Source organism: Nannobrachium achirus, assembly GCF_963921795.1.
Source record: "Nannobrachium achirus genome assembly, chromosome: 5".
Lineage (NCBI taxonomy): Eukaryota > Metazoa > Chordata > Actinopteri > Myctophiformes > Myctophidae > Nannobrachium > Nannobrachium achirus.
In genome coordinates, this window is record NC_137814.1 from 30239337 (window position 1) to 30251969 (window position 12633).

Sequence of the window (12633 nt, forward strand, 5' to 3'; positions counted from 1 at the left end):
TGATAACCGTGGTGGGGTACAGTCCCCTGGCCATATGCAACTACAGCCATACAACACACACTAACACAGACACATTCATATGACCCAAAAAAAAAGAGAGAAAAAAAGAAATACACTCGTGCACATCCAACAACACATACAAAATGTACGTACGTACGTAAGCATGCACGTACGTACACACATGCACAGCTATCAGCCTCAATGAAACGTTGCAAGCTGAGATGAGCGTGTGTGTCGGATTATTGAGACAGGCAGTGAATAAAGATGTTGGGCTGCTCAGCCATGGTGCAGCTTCTGCTGCTGACAGCAGAACAGGCTAGACACACTCACCAGGCTGGGAGGAAGCTTCATGGTGGAACGTGCGATGCAGCGTTCTTGGGAAGGCGCAGGGTATAATGGGTGCTTCACACGATAGTTGAACTGTCATTCTTTCACACAGGAGAATCTAGAACAGTGGTCCTCCAACTTTTTTTTATGTCTAGGATTCACATAAATCCGAAAGTGTACAAATGGAACTAAATCACTCTCGGGCTTATAGACCTGTAACTGTGGCCCCTCTTTGAGAACCACTGATTTTGTACACCCAATGTGATCACAGACGCATAGAGGACAAGTCATCAATACCCGAGAAACATGTTGGTGAGTGAGGTGAAGGGATGAGGGACATTTACCACAGTCAACCCGCCCTTATGCTGTCTATAGAGCCACCTGGACCCCAAGTTGTGGAATGACCTTCCTCAATCACTTCCCATCTTCCACTGCAGTGCTTCGGAGTCCAGCTATTCTCCTAGCAATTAGTAATTACCTTTGTGTATGCACTTGTTGACCATTTTAGATCAAAACTAATCATGCTATTTAGATAGATGCTTTCACTTGTTCCCAAGTGCTATGCTATTTAGATAGATGTGTTCACTTGTTCATGGTAACACGTTTGTGATTTAGGCAGATTGTTATTTAGACAGATGCTGAAATCGATGTGTACTTGTTATGCCAGTTACTTTGAAGCTCATGTTTTCTCAGCACTCCAATTACTCGACCACTAACCCTGTTGTTGGCTGACTAGGGGTCATTCTGCTTACTCTGACCTTGAACTTTACAATTCACTCTGGATAAGAGCCTCTGCTAAATACCCAACATGTACTGTAAAATGGCAAAGAGCAGCTATTAGAGGAAAAGAAACAAGATATCATTAGGGTCTTCGAGTATGCATTGGCACTGGCAGTCCAGAACTACATCCTCTCAGCACTGATCACGTATGAGTCAGTAAATGCAGAATTCAAACCCACAATGTCACGACTCTGTGTGCCTGTGTGTGGTGTGTGTGTGTGTGTGTCAGTGAGCTACTCTAGGAGTTGCTTTTAACCACTGTGAAGCAGTAAAGAACACACATTATGATGATGGTAATGATAATGATGAGGATTATTAGTATTGTTTCATTTTTCCCGGTTTTGTGGCTGTGGTGTCGTGTATTCTCAGCTAATCTTAGACACATCTGGACCAATCAGTACAAAGCCTTTCATGAACGCTGCTAGTAGGCGAAGCAAGACACGGCACCTGACATTTTTGTAATCGCTTTAAGCTTTAGGCTACGTTGTGGCCTATAACTCTTGAACCCTAGGTGGTATAGTACAACCTATTTACATTTATTTTTTCGTTGGATTCCTTGGATCATGACGCTACTCCTAATATAGGCCCACAGCCATTTCTGTCAAACTAGATTTTCTACCGTTTACATTTTCATCAAAACACGACTTTTGGTACTACTTTTCTTAGATTTCTTTTCGTAGCAAATTAGCTACAAAATGATCTCTGGGTTCATGTGGAAATGAGCATCAAACAGGGTTTTCATATTCCATTGGCTTCGAAAATTGTTGAAAGGCGCTTATTGCTTACAGAAAATGCCATAGATCAAGAATGCGACATTTAATCAACCCCAATGTTTAATCGCATGTTGAAGGGCCTCAAGTGAGCCCACCTCCAACATCTCTTTCAATTCTGCCCATAGGGGGCACCACAAATGTAAAAGGCTGCACCATAGACGGGTTTTCTTGTTTACAAACATTGAGACTAAATGCACAGGTGACCCCCAAACCTGTTGTTTTGGGGAGCGCTGGTTAAGCCCGGTTTCATTGGCTAATTTTGGTACCGAATCAAACGTGACGTGGACCAGAAACCCGTCTATATGTTGTATGAATGCTATTTACCCTGTAGCTTCCTCTGGTCCTGCTGGCAGCTGCAACCCATGGTTTACACAGCCCTGGCTAAGCAACCCCATCTGGCGGAGATAGGCGCTCGACAAAGTGTCTCTTTCTAGTTGTTGTTATTACTAAGGAACCCTGGCCATTTCCCCCTATAAAGCTCTTAAGATTCATTTCTGCCTCCATCTGCGGGGATGAAAAACATATTTCCTTCTCAATGCTTCATGTTCAGAAAGAAAGAATGCCTGAAAATAATACTTTACCAGCTTTCTTTGATTTGCTATTTGCAAGATGTAGTATTAACGAAAGCTTCTATGCAAATACAATTTCTTTGCATATAGAGGTGGTGATTTGAGCTTTAATCCATTATAGTGTATTCCAGTCAGCAGAGCCAAAATAACTAGGATTTTTACTGTGTATCAGCGGAGGCTGGTTTTTAATTTCATGTCGTGGGCCTTGAAAAACAGGAGCGGTGCCAAGTCATGGAGTGTATAATCCCATGTACCAACAAGCAGAGGAACGGGTTTAATTGGCATTTTCTAGAAAACAAACTTGTGCCGCATCGCGGTGGACATTTCTGTCAACAGAAGGGGTAAGAGCCTCATGAAGGCTGTCAACAGCTCTGTGTGGTAAACAAACAAAACATGGATGCTATGTTGGTGTGATAAGATGGATGTGTGTGATGATGTCTTCCATCATCTCGACTCTTAAATTCCCTCAAGTATAGCCTATAGGCCTACTGAAGATTTAGGACTAGGCCTAGTGAGTGGTACTTTAGCGAATAAGAAGGCAAGAACAACAAGAACATGTATTGTACTGTCCATGAAACAAATTCTGGAGGTGTGTCTCTGCATAACCTAAAACATGCATTCACACGCATACACACACATACTGTACACACATGGACACGCACGCACGCACGCACGCACGCACGCACGCACGCACGCACGCACGCACGCACGCACGCACGCACGCACGCACACACACACACACACACACACACACACACACACACACACACACACACACAGGTTCACATTTCAGGTGTTGAACAATCTCACATTTGCAGGGCATAAAAGGAATCAAGTTGCTATAGGAAAGAATACAGTAAGCCACAGTATAGACTGTGGCGTTAAGGACAGATGCATGAATTTAAACGGGACAAAGAATCTATTACTTAGCTGGGTGCAAGTGAAGATCCCTAGAAATAAAATAAATCACATGGGTTTTTTGATAGCGCCTAAGCTCGTTGACTGATCCTTAAACACTATGGAAGTGCATTGTTGTTTAAAAAAAAAGAAAAAAACAACAACGTGGCAGCGTATCAAACCTGACAGGCAATCTCCCTTAATGCCGTGAATCCTAAATTACACCATGCTACTGAACGTCAAGGTTAATTCCCTCGCACAGAGTAATGAAATGATTCCACGCGACGTCTCCAATTGGAGCCTGGCTTGGAGGCCTGCCCACCAGAAGAGCTGCCTGTCACACAGGGTTTAAAATGAAGATGAAACCGGAATGAAATTGACAAGGGGAAATGTGGTAGAGAAATCTACTTTGGGTTGTTTTGGTGGAAAACAACAACAATTTCTGGGGCAAAAAATATAATGATTCCAACACCAAAAATGATTTGCGTTCATGCAACGCTGGAGGAGAGTGAGCCCTGAATGCAATATTTTGCAAATGCACCATAATCACGAGAACGGCTAAATATCATATTTTATTATGTGGACACAATGCGTGGATGGTAGTTTGCCAGCTGTCACGTTTGTCCCTCTCTCTCCTCTCATTGTCTGGCACCTCCCCAGTTTCCCTCTTCCATTCCTTTCCATGCTCCACTAATTCCAGTTCCCCTCTGCTCCCCATCCCTAAATCACCCCCACCCCCAGCCACCCACCAACCAACAACCGCCCCCACCTACTCCCCACCCAAAATACACTTTCTCTTCTCACCCCTACCCATCACACCCCACCCTCAACCTGCACCTCTTTTGTGCTCTGGTCCATCAGACAGGATATCACCAACAGCCAGCCATGTTGGTGCTGTGCTAGTTGTAGTTGTTGTTGACACTGCTGGTTATGGGAGTGGGTGGGCGTGTGGGTTTGGTGGCGCATGTCCTGGTGTTGTTGTTTTTTTTATGCCCATCATTAAGTTGAGCTGTTAAGATGCATGTCCTGTCCACTCATATACCCCGATGCTGGCTGAGGACCAAATCCCGCCAGTGTCTTTCTCCTGTAGCGAACCTATGCTGTCCCATAGACGGTTGCCATTATTTTAGGTTATTATGCCAAGCAAGAAGGACCCAGAGGACTTGTGACTTTTAACGGTTTTGGCTCTAACATCAGTCAGAGTAACATCAACCCCATCTTTGTTTCTGATCAAATAATGTAAAATGCTCTCTCTCTCTCTTTCTCTCTCCCTTCTCTCTCTCTCTCTCTCTCTCTCTCTCTCTCTCTCTGTGTGTTACTTCTGTTGTGGTCACCTGCTTCCTCATTACAGGGGATTCCTCTTCTCAACATTGTATGTATAAGCACTGTCATTGCAAGGTGACTTGTTGTACAGTAGTTGTCATGTAATAGTAATCGTGTGTGCATTCCAAGGCATGTTGTGTGCACAACAAGCTTGTTCAAGGTACAAGTTCACATAAACATGTTCACTGTGGAAGTGAAAGTCGATCATCTGTAGTACACTGACTGTAGTACAGATTTAGTATATAAATAACACTTTGTGTCCTGGGCACAGTGGGCAGAGCATACACAAAGGTTATTGTCTCCACCAGCCGAAGGCTGAGGGAGAGTATGTTTTCCCCTCCGTCCGTCCGTCCGTCCGTCCGTGCGTCCGTCCGTCCGTGCGTGCGTCCGTGCGTCCTCGCAGTTTGTGAGCAGCTAATCTCAGTCGCCGTTGGCCCGATCGCTGCCAAACTGAGCACACACACTCCCTAGATGCCAATCTAGAACCTCTGCACCACATTTTTTAAATCAGCCTCATGGTGGCGCTATAACAGGCCGATTTGTGTGGCCTGGTTGTTACCAGCGAATCTCCGGCGCCGTTGGCCCGATCGCTGCCAAACTGAGCACACACACTCCCTGGATGCTAATTCAGAACCTCTGCCCCACATTTTTTAGGTGGCGCTATAACAGGCCGATTCGTGTGGCCTGGTGGAGACCTGTGCTCGGAAGAGCACTGCTTCTAGTTTCCATTGTGGTCCTATGTGTTCAATTCATCAACGTAGCATAGAATATTAACACATTAATACATGTCATCAACAAATACAAACAAACTATATGTACAAAGGGGAAGAAGGGAACGTGGTGGCAGTGAATGACTCCTTCTTTCAATGGGAATTAACATCTACCTCCCCTCTTGTGGTCTTCTGGCAGATGTTTTTTTTCAGGACAGCTTTGAAAGAAACCAGTGACTCACAATCACATCCTGTAATGGATGGTGCCAGGGCATTCCACATTGTGGTGGCAAAGTAGTAGAATGATTTTCCTGTTTGTTCTACATTTGGGGAAACCAGATCGTGGTTGCTCCCTCTGGTGTTAACTTTGGAAAAGTAGTTAGACATGTACAGTATAGGACAATGTCCCTTGAGTATCTTAAATACCAATTCCATTGATATTTGTTTAACCCTGTCTTCCCTAGCCATCCCAAACTATTAAAGTGTGTTGGAATTAGGTGCGCTTTAGGCCGAGTAGTAGTGGCATGAGTTTGTTTTGGGAAGTCTGAAGCGTAGACCCAGGGACATGCTGGGCCCCTGATTCAGCCCGGGAAAAAGAGTTGTAGAGGCCCTCGTTCCCGGCCTGGACCGGCCGGGAATAAACCAGCCGTTCGGGAGTTGTCCCGCTTTTCCCAATGGCCAGCACGTCCCTGCGTAGAAGCTTTTAAATATGTTGAAATAATAATAATGGGAATAAACATTTGGGTGCAAAATAAAAATTCCTTTAGCTGGTAACTCATGACAATATAAATTTCCTGTTGAAAGTGATGAGCCCAGGCAAATAATTAGTTTGTTTGCAAAGCTATATTTTTTTTTCCCATGTCTCCTTTTTAAATGTGACACTTTCCCTCTCTATGCATTAAATGGCCTTCGAATCTTCTTTATAGATCAGGTGAGTGCCGTAATGTTCAAACAATTACCTTGGCACACTCCTGGCCCTATCAAAGATAACGTCACAGATAAATCCCTTCAAGATAGCTGTCACTGGGTCAGTCAAGTCTCCTTTTAACAACATGGAAACAAATACAGAGGAGAAACAATTATCTTGTCATGCCGGAGTCTCATTATGCGCCGTTAAGGAGGTCAATAAGCTTTTCAGGCAGAGTTTATCAGACTCAGGCTTTGGTTAGGATAGAGTGGCGTTGAATTACCTGTCACTGATAGCTGCCAGGTTGATCTTAGATGCACAATGTAGTGGCCAGTGCAAGAGGACAGCGCTGCCAAGGTCATTCTACAACAATAGACGTGGTTGGCTGTCCTGGTGCTTAATGGGTGGGTGTGGGTGGGTGGGGACGGGTCTCCATTCCGAAACCCCACCATTCCGAAACCCTGCCATTTAGAAACCTCACCATTTAGAAACACCACCATACCGAAATTTAATTTTCGGAATGGTGGGGTTTCGGAATCGTGTGTGGGTATCAGTGGTGTAATAAGTACTCAAATGTTTTACTTAAGAAAAATTATCAATACTGCAATATAGAAATACTATGTTACAATTAAAAGTCTGGAATTCTAATGTACTGGCACAGTACAAAAGTATTGGCATCAAAAGTACCAAAAGTAAAAGTCCCATTTCAAGTTTTTCAAATCACAGCATTCCACTAAGACAGTTTATTTAACCACAGCTTTACAACAAACTTCAGCTGTGTATGTTTCCAAAACAATGGCGATAAAAAAATGAAATAAAAATAGGAACAAAATACCTGACTGTCAACTGAGGATAGCAGACACTGGATCAAGCCAAACAGAATCACGCTGCTGTGCTGATCTGATGCTGGCTTCGCCTGCATGTGTATCAAGCTGACCCGCATTGCATTAGCTCTAGCTGGCACAGCATAGAAGCTATTTGTGTGTGTGTGTGTGTGTGTGTGTGTGTGTGTGTGTGTGTGTGTGTGTGTGTGTGTGTGTGTGTGTGTGTGTGTGTGTGTGTGTGTGTGAGAGAGAGAGAGAGAGAGAGAGAGAGAGAGAGAGAGAGAGAGAGAGAGAGAGAGAGAGAGAGAGAGTGTGTGTGTGTAAGGAGGAGTGTAGAAACAAACAGCTAGAGGGCATTAGAAGAACTCAGGCTGAACAAGCTGTCAGCGCAAACTTTGTTAGCCAGACAAATCCACTGCCAAAAGGGAGATAATGAACACGATCCCATCCAAAAAACCCTTGCCTTCCTTCACCCCTCTCTCTCCCTCTCTTTCCTCTCTCCCTCCCTGTCTCCTTTCCTCCTCTGGGACCGAGGGCACCAACACAGATCTGATAGATACACTGGAAAGCAGACATGCTCTAAATGCATTGATGGAGTCATTGATTTTGATGTCACCGAGGTGGACATGTTGTCCGCTGTAGGGTTTGGTTTTCATTCAGCCTTTTCGGACATTTACTCTTTTAGTTGACTGACTCCCTCAGGCAGAACATGTGAGTAATGTTTGGAGTAAAAGCTCTTTAAGAGGGAAATAGAAAAAACATTACATCTTTTTCACCATGCACATGGTGAAAAAGACTCAACAACGCCATAGAGGGCTTTCGACATTCTGCGTAAACCCCCTCATCTCCAGGACCTTCTGTACAACAACAGCACTATCGAGTGCATCCTGACGCACTCGATAGTTCCAGCACCGCCTGGTACTGGAAGTTGATAACTTTGTCTACCACTGGTTGTGGATGGCCCGTGGTGGGAAAAGTACTCACATATTTAAGTAAAAGTATCAATACTGCAATGTAGAAGTACTCTTACAGGTGTTACAAGTAAAAGTCAAAATTTACTTGAGTAAAAGAACAAAAGTATTGGCATCAAAATGGACTAAAAGTACTATTTTAGTCTGGAACACTCACGTCAAAGTAGATTTAACCATTTATTGCAACAAATGGAATATAGTTACTGTACATTTGGCGTTTAAGGGCTCCACGTTCGGAGATGTTCCCTGAATTTTGCACAAGCATGCCTGCTAAGCAAAATCAGAGAACTTTAAGCATACCCCCCATAGGGATACAATAGTAGTACAATAGAAATACATATTAGCTTGAATCAGCAGACATGAAATCACAAGTATTTGAGCCTATGCCAGACTCTGATCAAAAGGTGGAGGCTGGGGTGGAGGAGGCAGCTAAGCAGCAGCAGATCCGAGGCTTTGGATCAAAGACAAGCAGAGCTATAGTGAATGCAAGCCGTATTTAAAGGAGCCTCACTTACTGGGCATGAGCTCTGATTGTGACATAGTGATGTAATGATCAGCAGATCTGTGAATGAGGAAAGGATCTGACTGACAGCTGATTACAGCCGTGGTGGATGAGACTCACGTGTCCTGCATAAACTAACGCTGTGCTTCATTTATGCAGAATGTCCCATTTCACAAGTTTTCAAAAACATCTATTGAAAATAGCAGATCAGATAAAGTAGAAAGAGAAAGAAATGCCGAACTACAAGCTCACAATGCTTCGAAATACTCCAGTAAACTCAATACTCAAGTAAAAATACCTGAAAACCGTACTTGAGTACATGTACTTATAGTTACTTTACACCACTGGTGGATGGCCCCACACCACCACCCTCTAGAGGTGAGCTTCCCTCCCTCCAGGATAGAATATGAGAAGTGGTGCATAGCCAAGGCTGAGCAGATTATCAAGGACTCTCATCACCCCATCCAAAAAAAACACAAGGTCAGGTAATGCGTGATTCCATTTCCTCCATTCCATTTCGTTAATTCATTGTGCAGGAAATAATGCATGATTACAATCATGTAATGTAACAGGTAGCGCAGGTGTTTTTAGGGATATAGCAGGTGTCAAAAATAGAAACTCTTGCACGGAACGCCCGTTCCTAAATACTAAACCCCCAAATGAGACAAATATAGACAAAAGCAAAGAACAGAACAAAAACAAGGAACATGTTTGAAATCAGTCCCTATCCCACCCTCCACCCTAACCTGGGAATTTACAGTTGATGGCGCTTGTCACATAATAATAATGAAATATATACAGTATAGTGAGCTATATAGTCATTATTTTTAGATCAGCTATTTCTTTTGGCTATTTTCTACCCATAACATGACATGTTCAAAATAGGGATGCCAGGTTGAAAGTGGTTACATTCATTTGAAACCCAGGATTTTACTGTAGTGTTTAATGTAGGCTATGTCTTTCAAGGTGATTTTACTGTAGTGTTTAATGTAGGCTATGTATTTCAAGGTGATTTTACTGTAGTGTTTAATGTATGTCTTTCAGGGTGATTTTACTGTAGTGTTTAATGTATGTCTTTCAGGGTGAAGCTCCTCATTTTTGTTCTAAACACGTAATGTCTGTTTGCCCATTTGTCAGATAGATAACACATCACATTTGCGTGTTCACCTTGACCTTGCTCTTGTTTGAGACTCATGAGGATATCAGAGAGCAACCTTTACCGGTCTGCACCACACACACACACATAAACACACACGTGTGCACGCACACATGCATACAAACACACACGCATGCGCGCGCGCACGCACGCACGCACGCACGCACGCACGCACGCACGCACGCACGCACGCACGCACGCACGCACGCACACACACACACACACACACACACACACACACACACACACACACACACACACACACACACACACACACACACACACACACACAAATATACTGCTCATAGCATCAGCTGTGCTGACAGCTCAGTGAGAGGTGGGAAAGTTCAGCTAACCTCTTAGTTTGGACCTGATGGTCTGTATAAAGGTCAGGTTCAGCTCTTTATCGGACATGCTTGTGTCTTATGGATGAATACCATTCTACCTCATCTGTATACTGTTGTTTTTAAGGTGTTTTTGCTCTGATGTAAACAAGCCATTGTGCTTTCTTGGGTTGAAATCCTATTAGTAGACCTTGTATCTGAACTGTCATGTGCTTTTCCTATGCGAACTTCTAATAACGTATTCAATCAATCAATCAATCATTAGAGACAGACAGAAAAGAAGAAGGCTTTTAACATATATGTACGTATAGTAAATTGATCTTTGGTAATTCAATTTGAGTACAACAATGTCACTCACTGTAAATAGCCGATCTTGAGATTCACTGGTTTAGACAAAAGGCCAGGGCTCAAATGTTCCTTGCCTGAGTTAATGGGCTACTCTCAGCATGTTTATCTATTTGGGCAATAAAGACCTTGATGCCATATATGACATTCCATTAGTTTCAGGGGAAACCAGGTCAAATTCCCCTGTGAAGAAACCACCTGGTACTGTCTAGTGACGGCAGGTACAGTAGAACACACGCACGCACGCACGCACGCACGCACGCACGCACGCACGCACGCACGCACGCACGCACGCACGCACGCACGCACGCACGCACGCACGCACGCACGCACACACACACACACACACACACACACACACACACACACACAGGTAAAAGTACTGATGAAGAATTTGTATTTGCATATTGCTCAAGTTGTCTAAATTTGAATGTAACGTTGAAGAGCATTTGCTTACAAAGCGCGCAGGACGGAATTCGCACAGGACGGAATTCATTTGCAAGTGTGATTCGAGTTGCGGTTGATTGTTTAAGTTGGACAAAATGTGGACAAAATATTTTCCAAAATATGGATATGACTAACGTCTGACATCATAGATGTCTTATGTTAATATAGACCACATGAGATACAATATGTCCATATATGGGCATTCCAGTATGGGCTTAATATTGATGACATCAGGGATCTCCATTTATGCGGGCATACAAGGGACAAGGACGGAATGTGATGTCACGATGTGATGTCACAACAATGTGATGTCTTGGGTCAGCTATAGAAATATCATGTATCTCCATATATGGGCATACAAGGGTAAGGACAGAATGTGATGTCACAATGTGATGTCACAACGATGTGATGTCACAAGCAGTTATAGACATTGAGGCATTACTCACTCACTCTCACTCACGGACATATGGACAAGATGTGACAACAGCATAGCTCAGGGGTAGAGAAACCGTTATTAGAGCACGAAGGGTTCCCAGTTCGAATCCGGGCTCCCCCTGAGTTAACGTCGAAGAGTCCTTGAGCAAGACTCTGAACCCCTAGTTGCTCCCGGTGAGTAGGTTGGTGCCTTGCATGGTTTCCTCTTCCATCGGTGTATGCATGTGTGTGTGAATGGGTGAATGTAATGCACAATCTATGTAAAGCGCCTTGGATAAAAGCGCTATATAAATGCACCATTTACGACAGTTTTCATAGTTAACTGCGACCTACAGTCGCAATATTATTATTAATAAAATAACAAAAGGTTATATGTGTAATAATAATAAAATAATCTAAAAACTCTAGTAGGTTATGTCCTATGTGCAAGGATATCTGCAAAATATGTTCATTATAGGGGCGGAAATTAACAGCAATAACAAGTGAATAATATATTGCGTCTAATGCTTTGTTGTTGTTATTGTTATTCTCACGTTGTACATGGTAGCCTACATTACCGATTCATTCAACTGAACTGAACTGACAGGCAGCAGCCAGGTCTGTGAAAATAGCAGATCTACCAGCTCACAGCGCGTCGCATCCGCGTTGCCCCGTGAGCTTGTAGATCAGCCATTTCTGCCAGTCCATTCCAGCGGGTTTGATTGGCCGGTCGCACTTGAGCTCGCAACGCCATTGGTCGACGCAGTACCAGTTGTCACAACGTGGCGAGTCGAGAGGGGAGCACGTCCCGACTGTCTCGTTCACTCACTGTCCCTGTCACTGTCCCGTAGTCAGTGGTGGGAAAAAGTACTCACACAGTCACATCATGTTTGTTTTACTGAGTAAAAGTATCAATACTGTAATGTAGAAATACTCTAACCCTGTTACAAAAGTCAGGAATTCAAAATGTACTCAGGAATTCAAAATGTACTCGAGTAACTATAGGCCTAAAAGAAAGTGTTGGCATCAAAATGTACTTAAAGACAAGTGCCAAAAGTAGGCTAGACGATATACCTTGGCCATGTGAAAACTGAAAATAGGTGCATTATGAGCTTGTAGATCGGTTATTTTTTACTATAAACTAGGGCTAAAGTGGTTTACTGTATGTTTGTTATATAATAGTATCATTTATATCTGTAAAGCAACAAGAAACTAAAGTTTTTAAAATAAATGTAGTGGAGTAAAGGCACAAATTTGGACCAAAGATGTTGTGTAGTAGAAGTAAAAGTATCGGAAATTGGAAATACTCAAGTAAAGTTACAGTACAAACACCTCAAAATGTTA